General features: G+C 43.5%; 1 protein-coding gene across 1 annotated transcript in view; it reads right to left on the reverse strand.

Annotated features, from left to right (window-relative positions):
* The window catches only part of ZNF366 (zinc finger protein 366), a 67,266-nt gene extending 63,060 nt beyond the window's left edge, over nt 1-4,206 (reverse strand). Inside the window, exon 1 of the mRNA XM_002815636.5 lies at nt 4,047-4,206. The gene's annotated coding sequence lies outside the window, so the exon portion shown is untranslated. The remainder of the gene's footprint in view (nt 1-4,046) is intronic.
* Nucleotides 4,207-14,865: the final 10,659 nt, after the last annotated feature.

Raw genomic sequence — 14,865 nt, forward strand, 5'->3', positions numbered from 1 at the left:
CTTATTCCATAATACTAATAGCTTCTAAAATAACATTTGATATACTCAGAACTACCTTCTAGAGAGAACATCCAGTGCTGAATAGGAATTCCATTTAAAAGCATGGCTCTTAAAACGAGCATTTACAGTTAATGTTAATGCCACCCAGAAGAAGACGGAGCAAGACACTGACCATCTGTTTTAGAGAATCACAGCATGTCAGCAAAAGAGTCTCATAGATCATCCCACGAAGTGGGCAGGGCAGGAGGAGACTATAAACAAGCCCCTAGGTGAATTCTAATGCACACACACACACACACACGCACGCACACACCTCGAAAATTACTTATTTATCCCATTTTGTCATTTCACAGATGAGAAAATTGAGATCCAAGCAAGTAAAGAAACCTGTCAAGTCATGCGTATAGGAAATGCGGAGATTGGATGAGAACAGCAGTGTTCTGACTCCCAATCTGGTCTTTTTCTACTCCACCAAGCCACATGAGAGGGCACCTTTTGCACGTTAGTGCAGAACAACTCAGCTTCGATTTGTCCCTAAGGTTAAGTGTCCAAACACGTCTCTGTTGTTTCACAAGCTCTCAGTCTAACAAAAGGACCTGAATGGCTTTGGTTATTGGTGGTAGATTTTTTGTTATTCTTGCTGTTGTGTGTTTTGCTTTTGGAAAGTGGAGAGAAATTTAACTAAGACCTAAGTAAAAGTATCATTATTACTTGACAAACTAACGGTCATACAGGTTTTAAAGTTTAGAGTGAAAGAAAAATAGCAGTTGGATCAATCAGGCACCACACACACGCACACACACACGCACACGTGCACGCACACACACACGTGCACGCACACACACATGCACACACACACATGCACACACGTGCGCACACACACGCACACACGTGCGCACACACACGCACACACACACGCACACCCATGGTGATATATAGTGTTCTATTTCTCTGTGTGATGGTGAGTGGCTCACTGTTACAATGTTTGAGGAGAGAGAACCCCAAGTGTGCTCAGCCCTGGGCAGGAGGAGAATGTGTCACTTTAAGTCCTTTCCTCTTTAGCTGAGTCATGGTACCACCACGATGGTCTCCAAAAAAAGTGTCTCCAGCCCTCCACAACCAGGGAAAAGGTCAGCAATAACACAGAGCTCAAGCAGTTGGGGAAGTGGGTGAAAGGGAGAATAAAATGTTTACAATATAACTGAACTCTCTTCGCACGTTCATCTAAGTTGAAAACTTTTATCCCAAGACAAACTTTCCCCTGCATTGAGCTGTGTTGAATACAGCTGCATTCAGTGAAGCTAAATCTGCCATTTCTGCCATTTGTGAAGATGAATATCAATACATTAAACTCTACACTCTTTTATTTTATAAGAATTTAGAATTCAGAATATCTTCACTCAATGTGTGCCCAACTCTAAAGCTATGAGGAATAATATCTGCTCTGATAGATCCCTGGTATAGTATTAAGCAAGAATAATGACACAAATTATAGAAGACTCATTCTATTCTCCGTATTAACAAAATACAGTACTCTTCAGTGTTAATATATGACCCTTAAAAAATATATAACTGACACTGATTGACTCCTACTACTTGCCAAACATTATGTTAAGTGTTTTATGCCAATAGTTGTATTTAATTCTCACAACTCCATTATGTTGATGCGATTTTACATTTGGGGACACTGAGATTTAGGGCAGTTAAGTACCTGCCCCGAGGCCCATAAACAATAGGCAACGAAGCTGAAATTCAAACCAAAATTACTATAACAACAGAGCCTGTGCTCTGCTCACTCTAATCTGACTCACATCCCAGCACACAGATCTACAGGACACACATCCTAACATAATTTAAAATGTGTATAAGAAATTGTAATTTAGTTATGTGTACAGTTTTGGCAGAAATTAACGAACAAAATATTGTGTGTCTCAAATTCTGGATCACTTCAAACTGGAATTCCCCCAGTGATATCACAAAACAGCCTCTGATGACCCCCAAAGAATCACACACTGGAAGTTTCCACAAATGCCAACTCACTCTTTGGAGTTGAGTGAGTACAGATAGATTGAGTGGTAGTGACTTCGACTAAACTAGTCCATGGCTTTTATTCTTCGGGTAGCTAAAATTCATTTCCCCCAGTATCCAAGAAATATTTTCACGACAATGACTTAACAACTTAAATGGAAATATTGAATACACTTTTTTCTTTAAAAGAAAACTGCATATCCTCAGCTTCTTAATCTCAAGCCATAGTCATGCTAGCAGTGGGGCTATTTTCTGAGCCACTGGCCTACCCACCTTGTGCTTTCCTTGTCTTTAATTGCCTTCCTTGTCTTTAACAAATGACTCTGCTGTCATTTGCTTCCTATTGTGTTGCATCTGATGCTTTTACTCAGTAAGCAAAACTAGAATGTGTTCTGTGATGTTGTTTTAGTTGAGCACAAAATTCAATACATTATCAAGAGAAATGAAACTGAAAGGAGCAAGTCAAGATCGCAGACCTGCGTTTTCTTCTGGGGCCACAATTGCTGATAAATGATGCAATAATGCCCTCGACAATCTATTCCAGCTACTTTTTGATCTGAAGATCTATGGAAATGGAGTAGTGAGGGGAGGTGGTAGGGTAGCAGTAAAAATTTTTCAATTGTTATTAGAATAATTTTGCATCCGCAAGCTGACAAACGCTATTCACGTCTCTTTACATTGCTCATTTTATGGTGCTCCTAAAGAAAATCCTTGAAAAAAGGAGAAGAAAAAAGAGGTCTGACTAATGGAACAAAAGCTACATCACAGTCTAGTTCTATCATGTTTTCTCATCCTTAGTAAGATGATGGTTCAATTTTGAATAAAGATTAATTACTTGAATGTGGTTAAAGCATAGTCTAGCCAAATTAATTTTTAAAATGAGAGTCCAGCTATTTTTATCTTATTCTTCACATCCCAGGTGATTTCAATCAGTAAATTTCATAGCCGTGAATATTTTTAAAAAGTATGCTTGGCCATTGGCTTTTACCCATTCGGCATCTCTCTGAATTAAAGTATTAATATTGGGAAACATAACGAGTCTCTCAGAGTGACCTTGCTGACCTATTTTTGACAACATGATTTCGGCTCCCTCATGGCTTGCGATGATAGGTCCTGGTAACATTATCCTTTATGACAAATCGAACTGAAGCAAGTTAGACTTTTAAAAACTAGTTGTGTATATTAGCTTGACTAGCTTGCTATGCCCTATTTGGTGCTTGGAAAACCAGGCACTGGGTGAATGCTTTTCAGTTGCATCTGTAACTTAGTTTTTCCCTCCTACTGACATAAACGATCCATCTTAATCCTCCCATTCTAGCTGCATATTGTTTTCCAAAACTAAAGCTATATGCCCCAAAACCTTTGCCTTCTGTCATGTGGCAGATGACATCTTCCACTGACAGTGAATAATACATTTACACTCAACCCGCATGGGGAACCTGAACACATAAGCTCCCCACATGCAGAACTATTTCCAAGTGACATTCCCTTCTCTCTTTCCCTTCTACTTCAGTGATGCAGAATAACCATCATATAACAATTAACAATCCTCCTTTAAGGGGATGCTGAATGGAAAGAAAAGAACAGGAGAAGGGCACCTCAATCCAGGTAACGTATTAACAAAAACCCTAGAGCAAACCACAGTCCTTAACAGACACCCTGATAAGGCTCCCAGGACACAGTACTGAGGAAGAGCAAATTCTCCAGTGGGACACATCTCACACGCCAGTGGCTCCTGGTTCACCCAGCCACATGATCTGTGCCAAAATTCAGATTTAACACAGTATCCTCTTTAGTCCCAATGTAATTCTATTTCTAGTTTTGCCAGCCTTAGTTCTGCAAAGCATCAGTATTCTCTTACCAAAAAAAAGTATTAGCTTAAATTCTGGGCCATCTATCACTCATGCCCTTTGGTTAAGGACTACTCCCAGTAAGGTATTTTCTGTTGAAGATGCCCACAGCAGTATCCACCCAGGAACATTGAAATGGAAGCAGAAATGATTGCATGGGTAACTTACCAGCTCCTGAGGTCTGAATGGCTGCAGCAGCCTCACTCCTTTACCTGATCCCTGCTCTCTCTGTCTCTCTCCCTCTCTCTCTCCCTCTTTCTCTTGTGTACAGATTGCAGGGAACTTAAAGAACTCGCAGGGACAGTGTTTCGAATGACTTAAGAAAGAGAACAGGAACAATACTTCGTTCTCTTTTTCTCAGATGAGTACCTTCGGGAAGAAGGAAGGAAGGGAGGGGAGAGGGAGGAAGTCAACAACCGTTTGCTTTCCTGAAAAAAAATAAGGAAACAGAAGATAGACATCTCATTTTCTCTTAAACAAAATGTTGGAAGGGGCAAAAAAAAAAAAAATCTTTGAAAAAAGGAATTCCTCAAATATGCTCTCTGCCCTGGGAGCTTTAAAGAGATGAAACGCCTTAGTGGCCTGTCCTGTCCAAACAAACGGTGTTCCAGACAAGCAGGCTCTCCTGAGCCTGCAGCCTCTGGTATCTGGTTTGCAGAACTGACACAGCTGAAAGGGAACAAATCATGTCATGTCGACTTAGAGCAAGGGAGAGCTTGGCCTGTTGTGCTAACCGAGGTAAACCTGCAGCCTGTAAGACAGTGTCGGGGCTGGTCAGCCAGGACTCCTGGCTTTTCCTAGGCCCTTTGAAACACCAGCATTGCTGCAATTCCTCGCTGACTCTAGATCCTTAGAGTTTTTCCAGGATCAAATAGCAGATTTATGCCCACCGAACTTTATACAGTGGACCCAATCCAGCTTCCATCACTGATGGACGAAAAAGGAAAAGAAGCAACTAACCACAACTGCTGCCGGCCATGGTTATCTCAGATCTGTTGTTTATATTATTCTATCCTCTACATTCCTAAGGCGTCTTGGATTTAATCACCTCTGGAAAACTGGAAGGAGATTTCTAATTTGTTTTCAAAATACTGCGAAGCAGCATAGGGTTTAGATAAATCAGCCACGGTGTTTGAAAAAAGATGGCGGAGGCAGGAGCAGATAAAATGGAGAGAGTACCCTTTATCAAGGTAGAAGACTTGGGGCTTCAGCAGGCAGGCATGAGCTCGCTTAGGCTTAGTTGCACTTAGGAATAAGCTTGGTTTTAACTTCTCTGATTTGTGTTATGTCTCTTGTGTCCCTCATTCATCTGGTTAGGACCATTTTCACTGTGAACAGGAACCAGCAGTTATGTAGACCTTTGTGGCAGCAAAAGAAAAACCAGCCTTACGCTACTTCCTCATTTCACCCAATTGTGAAAAAAATGGGGTGGACAGATACACCTGATTGCAAAGAGTCATGAAAGTGAGTTCAGGGGAAGAATGATTCTGATTCAGTGACCCTGTAAGATTTTGATTGAGTCCTTATTGGTCTATAGGATTATGTTTTTATTCTGAGAGATATTTTTCTATCTATCTATCTATCTATCTATCTATCTATCTATCTATCTGTCTATCTCTCTATCTATCATCTATCTATCATCTATCTATCTAATCTATCCATACATCTATCTATCTCTCTGTCTATCTAGTTATCTGAATATGTGTGCATGTATCAGAGAGAGACATGAAGATTTTGTTACTCGGTAGGTGTGCACAAGCCAGAGCAGAGTCCCATTCCTTGCATCCGCCACAGCACCAACACTGGCACAAACCACGGCACTGAGTTCTGGCCTGGGTGACCCAGCCTCACCAACAGTGGGGAACACAGATGACCAGAGACAGTCTCTATGGTTTGCTTAGAGCCACACGCCAACACGTTCCTGTCTCCTGATCCTGGCTCTCGGGCTCCTTGCCCTCTGCTGGCCTTCCTCTACATCCTGCCTTTGTAGAAATGGGAAGGGAAATGAAAATGAAAATCTGAGAAAGCCAGGGAAGGGCATGAGGGAATGGAGCAGGAAGGCCTAGGAATGGAGTCTTTTAAAGGGGGAGCAACACTGGGGCAAACCTTTGAGTAACCGGAGGTGAAACAAGCAGGCAGCTGAAATTCACAATAAAAAAGCAGACGTCCTTGGGAGTGAGGTGGGGTGAGGAGAAGCAATAGGGAGGGGGCGAGGTGTGGGGGGCATCAGCAGCAGAGGAAAGGAGGGATCCAAGGAACGAGACGCTCATGGTACCAACTCCTCACAGGCAGGAAACCGCCTCTGATCACTTGAAAAATCCATTGTAGCTGCACACAGGCCTTCCCATATTTTTACTCCTCTTTGCACCTTCAAGGCAAGGCCAGGGCTGAGCCCCAGGAGTCCAGGCAGAATCCAAAGGATTTCCCTTTTAAGTCTGCAGAATGTGGGGACTGTCACGTTGAGGCCGTGTTGTTGTCTCCAGGCCAGCTGACCCGCCCAGACAGCCTGGATGGGGACATGTGCCATTTCAGGCTGCACGGCTTTGACTGAATGGGGCAGCATCCAGTCGGGATCTGACATCATCCCGCAGCCAGCCAGGGGACTCTCAAGGCTGCCTTGTGCCAAGCTGCTCCATGCTCACACTGCGTTGCAACCTTGCCTGTGAAATTCACAGAAAAGGCTTTTCCTTCTTTCCTTGTGCTGCCAGTCACCTGAACAGTCACCCTCTAAAACTTGTGAAACCACCCACTGGGTGTCAGGAGCAGAAATTCCTAACCCTCCCATTAGGTTTGGCAGGAGAGATTTCTGATCAGGCCACTGGAGCTCTAACTCTGTCCTGGCCTATCTGGATCCTGATTGAAAGTGAAGGATCCAACTGAGACGCATGAGCAGGAATGGCATATGGCCTTGGCTCTCACCCCTCAGGAAAGCCCCATGTTGCACAGCATATCATAGAGATCACTTGAGTAGAGAGAGGAGCTGCCCACCCCTGGGACTACGTAGGAGGACAGGAGAGAAACCAAGGTGAGGACAATGCTGTGACCCCAACCCTCAGAACCAGCACCACGGAAATAGGAACTCTACTCAAAATGGCATCCTGCCTCTGAAGCGTCCTAATTTGTATGGCACCAGCTTCCGATGACACAGACTCTGGGGTCATCTGTTGACTCCCAGACTAACTTGACTTCAGGTCATGGAGGTAGCAGGGTAGGAGAGAATGGAGAAAGGTTTGGAATAGAACATGTTCTTCAGAAAAGTACACGAAGCGTAAGTGTACCGGTCAGGGAACTTCACAAAAGGAACATATCTGAGTAGCCAGCCCTCAGATTAAGAAACAGGACAGAGGCCCCCCCAAGCCCCTCCTGTCACTACCTCCTCTCAGGTGCCCTGACTTCCAGCACCTGACATGGATGCACATTACCTGGTTTTGAATTTACATGAAAATGGCATTGGCTTGCACTTCATTTGGTTTCTTTGCCTCTATAGTATATTCATGGGATTCGTTCCTATTGTTGAGTGTAGCTGTAGCTCATTCACTCTCATTGCTGGATAGGGTTTCATTCTGTGAATATACCACCATTTATATGTCTGTTCTACTTAAGACAGACATTGGATTATTTCTAGTTTGGAGCCATTACAAATGCGCTGCCAGGAATATTCCTGTCCCTGCCAGATGTCTTTTTAGAAGCCTGATGCAGGACTCATCTCTCTCCAGGAAGATTGGCCACTCCAGTGACTCAGTCTTTCTGTTTGGTATCCTTTGGCAGTCACTTCCTCTCAAAGGGGATGCATAGCATAGATTTAAAAAAAGAAATCAAATGACTTTGATTTGAGGACATGGCCATGGCTTTGGAGACACTGGCAGAGTTCCTGAGGCGCTTGGGCACTGGTTAGGAGCCACCGTTCTCACTTCCTGCAGCAACCTGGAGATGCTAGTTCCTGCTGCTCTGAGTCACGCTCCAGCGGCTCCCCATCTCCACTACAGATTCGACGGAAAATGTGTCTCTTCTCCCCGTTCTGGGCTTCTCACGAACATGCTGAGTTTTGTTATATGAAAGTGCAGGAGGGATGGCGCAGTCCCCGGCCTGAAACTGCTTTGAAACTTCCTTTGTTTCTTTGATTTATTGTCTTCAACTTGCCAAACCCCAAAAGCCTCCAAGTCCCAACTCTCAAAAACATGAGAATGTTCATTTCTTTCTTCCTTTTAAGTTTTTTTTTAGCATGAAAAGATGATATGAAGGATTCATTTAGACAAGTTATTGAAGAAAGTCTATTTTATGCATCCAGTTTTTTCACATGACAAGTGGGGATAAGAACACATCTATTTTGTACAGTATTTGGAGTAAATAAGAATAGGTTAACATCTTTCACATACTTACCATGTGCCAGACACTTCTGAACACTTCACACATCAAACCAACTTAGTCATCACAACAGTCCTATGAAGTAGGTGCTATTATCGTCCACCATCCCCCCCTGCCCTTTTTACAGATGAAGACACTGAGTAATGGAGACATCATACTACCTCCTTGATACCACAGAAATAGTAAGATTTCAAACCCAGGGAATTCTGGCTCGGAGCCCTAATTTTTAACCACAAAGCTAACATACCTTGCTCTCTAAACTAACACTGCATGTTGCATAGTAAAAACTAATGACTGCTCCCTAAAATTGGAGAACCACAGGTTTATAATGGACACAAAGATTCATTGGGCAACCCTTTAATAAGCATGTCTTATGGACCAGGAAGTCCCATGCTAGGTGTGGTTAACGTGCTTCTGGATTTTATTGCCTCGTAGAGGAGAGATACGTTAAAGAAATCAAACAAACCATACCTGAATACCTAAACAGTTACCACGGTGGTCAGTGCTCTGAAGATTAAGTCTGGGAGTTACAAGATCATATAGCTGGGACCAAATCTGGGCAAGAAGGTCAGGAGGCTCTTCCTGAAAATGGCATGTCAGCTGAGACCTCAAGAATGAGCATGAGTCAGGGAAGATGGTGAGGAGCAGCTCATGCAAGGGCCAGTCAGATATGTCTGGGTTCAGATTGTGACCTTGATCCTGAGAAGGGTGGGAAATCATTAAAGATTTTACTAAGGGGTATCTTAGTAAATGATCAGGTTTGCATTTCAGAAAGACTATTTTTGGTCACTGTGCAAAGAATGAAGGAGGATAAGAGTGGAAGCAGATGAGCAGCTGTAAAATCTAGGCTAAGTTCAATCCTGCCAGTAGGGCCTATCAAGAGACATAGGTGGGCGTGTTGTAACTGCCCAGTGGGTTCACTTTGCCTGCTGCCTAGACAGAGCCCATTTATCAAGACAGGGGAACTGCAGTGGAGAAAGAGTAAATACACAGCAGAGCCGGCTGTGAGGGAGACTGGAGATTTATTATTACTCAAATCAGTCTTGCCAAGCATTTGGGGACTGGAGTTTTAAAAGATAATTTGGCAGGTAGGGGCTTGGGAAGTGGTGAGTGCTGATTGGTCAGGTTGGAGATGGAATCACAGGGGGTGGAAGTCAGGTTTTCTTGCTGTCTTCTGTTCCTGGGTGGGATGGCAGAACTGGTTGAGCCAGATTACCAGTCTAGGTGGTGTCAGCTGATCCATCCAGTGCAGGGTCTGCAAACTATCTGAAACACTGATCTTAGGTTGTACAACAGTGATGTTAACCCCAGGAGCAATTTGGGGAGGCTCAGACTCTTGGAGCCAGAGGCTACATGACCCATAAACTGTAATTTCTAATCTTATAGCTAATGTGTTAGTCCTGTAAAGGCAGACTGGTCCCCAGGCAAGAAGGGGGTCTTTTCCAGAAAGGGCTATTGTCAATTTTGTTTCAGAGTCAAACCGTGAACTGAATTCCTTCCCAAAGTTAGTTCAGCCTATGCCCAGGAATGAACAAGGACAGCTTAAAAGTTAGAAGCAAGACGGAATCAATTAGGTCTGATCTCTTTCACTGTCATAATTTCCTCAGTTATAATTTTTGCAAAGGCAGTTTCAATGTCAGTGCTTGGAGAGGTCATAGGGCAACCAAGTTTGAGAGCTGCGCTCAGATGTTGTATGACAAGAGTCTATTGGAGGATGAATATAGGCAATGCCTGGCCTAAGAATAACTGGCTTATGAAAGCTTCCTACTTTCAAACAGCAACATCTACCATTGCCCTGCCATCCCCAATTTCCAGCGCCTCCAAAGCTGAGTGCCTACCCTCCTTTATTCCACCCCAGCCTCCTGTCTGTTTGCCTTGCTGTCATTGTCCCATGTCTAAATTTCTCAATACTCACCCAACAGAGAGCTCCTTTTCCTTTAACACACACCCAGTGCTGTTACCAAAAAGCTAGTGGCATCCTCCAAGCTAGCCCAGGAGTGGTAAGTGGGAGGGATGGAGTAGAACTCAGTGTTTGAACTACTAGCATTGGGGAAAATGTACCCCAGGCATTCCATGTAGAACCCAGGCTGAAATTTCTAAGAAAACTGTTACACTTGGTAGATTGCTGGTGTTATAACAGAGTTCCAGCACATACGGTTTTAAGAACTAGTCTGAGGATATAGGAAAAAAACACTCAGTTTTTCCTGCTATACTTTCACAACACAGAACACTTCTAACACCAGATGTATGGGAGTTTTCCCCAAACACCTAGGAATCAACCAATTCTGCAGTTGACACCAGTAGGGTGTCCTAATTCAATTCAATGTCCACACTATCTATCTAGAGACAGTATCAGATCCCACAGGTTGAGGATTCGGTCCCATGATACTTTCCTCCACTTCAGGTGCCAATCAAAAGCCCCAGGTTGTTTTACCTGTACTTCTGACTAATCAGCTATAAATCAGTGTGCCCATGACCCCTTCCTCAGGTTCAGTTAATTTGCTAGAGTAGCTCACAGAACTCAGGTTACTTACATTTACTAGTTTATTATTAAGGATATTACAAAGGATACCAATGAACACTAGATGAAGAGTTGGATAGGGCAAAATACGGAAGAAGGAGGGCAGAACTTCCATGTCCTCTCTGGGCATGCCTTCCAGAAACTCTCAAACCTAGTCCTTTTGGGTTTTTATGAAAGCTTCCTTATATTGGCATGATTGGCTGAATCATTGGCCATTGATGATCAATTTAACCTTCAGCCCCTCTCCCCTTCCTGGAGGTTGAGGGGTGAGGCTGAGAGTCCCAATTCTGTAATTACAACTTGGTCTTTCCTGTGACCAGTCCCCATTCTGAAGCTACCTTGGGCTGCCGGCCACCAGTCAACTCATTAGCATACCAAAAGACACATCATTTTGAAGATTCCAAGGATTTTAGGAGTTGTATGCCAGGAAATGGGGACTAAGGCCAAATATATATTTTACCATATCACAACTGGCTTGTGGACTTAACCACCAAGGAACGTGCAGTCTGAGCTCCAAATATCTGGTATGAGCAAACAAACATTTTTAAGTTGGGGAATGGCTGTAGTCATATTACAAGTAAAACAAGTCCTCCTTGTTTACTTTTTTTTTTTTTTTTTTTTTTTGAGACAGAGTCTCGCTCTGTTGCCCAGGCTGGAGTGCAATGGCACAATCTCAGCTCACTGCAACCTCTGCCTCCCAGATTCAAGTGATCCTCCTGCCTTAGCCGCCACTAGTAGCTGGGATTACAGGCACATGCCACCACGAGCAGCTAATTTTTGTGTTTTTGGTAGAGACGGGGTTTCATCATGTTGGCCAGACTGGTCTCGAACTCCTGACCTCAGATAATCTGCCTGCCTCAGCCTCCCAAAGTGCTGGGATTACAGGCATGACCTTGTTTATTCTCTCTTGGATTGCTTGCTTTGGGGGGAAATTAGCAGCCATGTCATGAGGATACCCAGGTAACCTACGGAGAGATCCACATGGAGAGAAATGGAGGGCTCCTACTAACAGCCTTTTGAGTGCAGTGTCAACTGTGGGTTTATTATTAGGCTAATCATTCTCCAGTATTCATTTCCATAATTTAGTAAAGCTCACCTTTCCACAGTCTCCTCCAGAGAGGCTGTAAAGGCCTTTTCCTCTGCTTGTGGGCTCTCTTCAAGCATTCTAAACGCTTATTTATGTGTCTGTGGCACACCAGGGACAGGAAATAACTTTCTTTATTTTTATACATTAAATTAAATATGATTAGAGTTCCCCGCCTTGACAAAGTTGGCTAACAGTTCTATATCATTATTTCTAATGGATCCCACATGGATCCTTCCTTAGGTTGTCCCAGACCTAGGGCTCAGGCAGTCTCAGGAAGACAGCATCGAGCCTTGATCCACGCTGGGTCATTCATGGTCCTCTCAAAGGGGCTGGTTCCCCTGGTGACTCTACACACTCAGTGTCAAGTTCCATCACAAGAATGTCTGCCAAATCTATTTGACTATTGCTTCACGCCCAGATCGCCACAGTTGCCCCTGTCATCTCTACAGCCCTATGCAGGTGTAATGCAAGGTTGCTGCCACGCTAAGAAAACCCACAATGTGTCTCGTTTCCCAATCTTCTGGGATTCAACTCACACCAGGGGTCAGGCTTCTTTCTTCAATTCCATTGCCATGTCTTCCAGTCTCATTAAATCTAGATCAGTATTTAGATCTAAACTCAACTATTTAAATCATCCAAGCAGGTAACACACATGTGTTACACAAGTGTGCCATGTTTAATACAGAGGGTTTGGTGGGGAGTATGGCAAATTGAAGAGTTTGTGTTCAATATAAAGTGTTTTGTGAGCACGTAGGCCTAGTGTGACCAGATTTTTTTTTAAAAAAGTAAGAAAAAATCTGAATACTTGTGTGGAATCTACAATTTAAAAATTTTAGAATTGGGCCAGACATGGTGGCTCAGGCTTGTAATCCCAACACTTTGGGCGGCCAAGACCATAGAATTGCTTGAGGCCAGGAGTTTGAAACCAGCCTGGTCAACATAACAAGACTCGTCTCTACAGAAGAAAAATAAGAAAATTAATTTAATTTTTTTTTTTTTTAGATGGAGTCTCACTCTGTCGGCCAGGCTGGAGTGCAGTGGCCCGATCTTGGCTCACTGCAAGCTCTGCCTCCCGGGTTCACGCCATTCTCCTGCCTCCTGAGTAGCTGGGACTACAGGTGCCCACCACCACACCCGGCGAATTTTTTGTATTTTTAGTAGAGACGGGGTTTCACCGTGTTAGCCAGGATGGTCTCGATCTCCTGACCTCATGATCCACCCACCTCGGCCTCCCAAAGTGCTGGGATTACAGGCATGAGCAACTGTGCCTGGCCAAAAAATAAGAAAATTAGCTGGGCAGAGTGGTGCACGCCTGTGGTCCCAGCTACTTGGGAGGCTGAGGTGAGAGGATTGCTTGAGACTGGGAGGTCAAGGATGCAGTGAGCAGTGATCACCCCGCTGCACTCAAGCCTTGGCAACAGAGCAACACCCTCTCAAAATAAAATAAAATAACTTAAGAAAAAAATAAATTATATATGTGAAGGGGACCTAGTGTTAGGGTTTTAACATACGTCCCCAAATTCTTTGATGTTCCTTTCTTTGAGAGATGACATCTAATTACCTATCCTTTCAGTGTGAGTTGGACATAAAAGCAGGATAATGCAGAAGTGACAGTAAGGGACTTAGAAGACGTAGTCATTGAAGGCACTGAGGTTCCCTCCTTTTTTACACTTTCTTGGATTGCTTGCTTTGGGGGGAAATTAGCAGCCATGTCATGAGGATACCCAAGTAATCTATGGAGAGGGCCACATGGAGAGAAACTGAGGTTCCCACTAACAGCCTTTTGAGTTCACTGTCTTGGCAATGGATCCAGCATCCAGCCCAGTCATACTTTTAGACCGTGGCAGCCCCTGCCACACTGAATGCAACCTCATCAGAGATCCTCAGCCAAACCACTCAGATAAGCTGTTTCTGAACTCCTGCCCTACAGAAACTATGAGATAATGAACATTTATTTTAAAACCAGTAAGTTTTGGTATAATTTGTTATGTAACAAAAGATAAGTGATATACTCAGCAGCTGAGAGGCTGCTAGTTCACAATTTTGGCTCTAACTTTTCAAACCAAAATATCCCAGGTAGGAATAGTCACAGGTGGGTGGCTCTCAAAGTTTGACTCTGAAACTAACTAAGGCTGTTAACTGCTGCATCCACCTTCACCACACCACCAACCAAGGGGGTCTGTTGTAAAATAGTCACATATTTTTTCACCACCCTATATCATATATGAGATAACAAAAAAGTGAATGTATTAGTGTCCCTCTGTATACTACAAGCCACAGGAGTTTAACTCACCAACTATGCCATCGACTTGTTTATTTCTTTCCCACATTTGTTAGTGAGTGGAGGTAACGCTGTCTAGGCAAGTTCTCTTTTTAGGTGTCTTTTCTTCATAGATTTTACATTACCATGGGTTATAAGATCAGAAGCTAATTTGCTTTAGATGGTGACTATACCTAGTGTTGCAAGTGCTTAGCGAATGCCAGTTAATACTCTGAAGGCTAGATGTTGAAAATATGTTATTTTCTTTAACAGAAAAAAAATCAACAGAACTCTTTCACCAAAAAATAATCTTCCTTGGAAACAAATTCAAACAACAGAATGTAAGTTTCATGGGAACCAGACTTTGCTGGGTCACTGCTGTATTCCGGTGTCTGGAAGACACTTGGCATGTGAAATTTGTTCAACAAGCAACTTTGAATGAATGAATATGTGAGTAAATGAGACCAAAGAAAAGAGGTTCCACTTGGAGGAGGAAGATGGTTCCGTCCATGGGGCATTCTCCTTGTCACACCCCTTCACCCATCTTGCTCTCAAAATGTCATCATCAATGAGGCACATTTGAGGTAGGCTAAGACTTCTTAAGAAATACGGTTTGAAATCCAAAGAGTGGGAAGAACACCTTCAGACTAGACAAGAATAGATCTGGCTTCTACCCCCGGACCTGACCACAAGGCCCTGGAAGTAGGCCTCTGCCGCACTTCTTCGGTCCTAATTTCTTCCTTTGCAAAATGAG

Source organism: Pongo abelii, chromosome 4 (assembly GCF_028885655.2).
Source record: "Pongo abelii isolate AG06213 chromosome 4, NHGRI_mPonAbe1-v2.0_pri, whole genome shotgun sequence".
Taxonomy (NCBI): domain Eukaryota; kingdom Metazoa; phylum Chordata; class Mammalia; order Primates; family Hominidae; genus Pongo; species Pongo abelii.